At 35.6% G+C, this 433-nt stretch overlaps 1 long non-coding RNA gene across 1 annotated transcript; it reads right to left on the reverse strand.

Moving 5' to 3' along the window:
- Window positions 1-32: 32 nt before the first annotated feature.
- LOC113473681 lies at window positions 33-433 on the reverse strand. The gene is made up of 2 exons (XR_003395595.1): window positions 316-433; window positions 33-65 (listed from the first exon to the last, which is right to left on the reverse strand). It is a non-coding gene; the product is annotated as an uncharacterized LOC113473681 (long non-coding RNA).

Genomic DNA, 433 nt, shown 5'->3' on the forward strand with positions numbered 1-433 from the left:
TTCTGAGCTTTGAGCCAGTTCAGATGCTCCCATTGCTGATGAATGTGCTTCTGACGGGCTTTCACCTGAAATAGAAAAGGTTAAATTAATGATTTTTCCTTCTTTAAATAACTAATAGCAAATGGTAAATTCGATAGGTTTTGCAAAAACTTATTTCTCCCACTGAATGTATTGTCAGGAATTAAGTGCGTTTGGTTATTGTAACCAACGTGGTCTTTTAAATTGGTAGTATTCTTAAAATGGTCATTTTCATCTTTAGTCCTTCTTATTAAACTATCAAAGTTCTACTAAAATAATGATTAGACAAATACTAACCTTATCAAGTTGACTGTGGCCTTCGTTGACGAATTCATTCACTGCAGCATCCAGAGCTTCTATCCGCTTGCTACTCGCAGACAAATCTGTAACAAACTTCTCATACTTCCTCTTGGCA

The sequence above is a fragment of the Diaphorina citri genome, unplaced genomic scaffold, assembly GCF_000475195.1.
Source record: "Diaphorina citri unplaced genomic scaffold, Diaci psyllid genome assembly version 1.1 scaffold59834, whole genome shotgun sequence".
NCBI lineage: Eukaryota > Metazoa > Arthropoda > Insecta > Hemiptera > Psyllidae > Diaphorina > Diaphorina citri.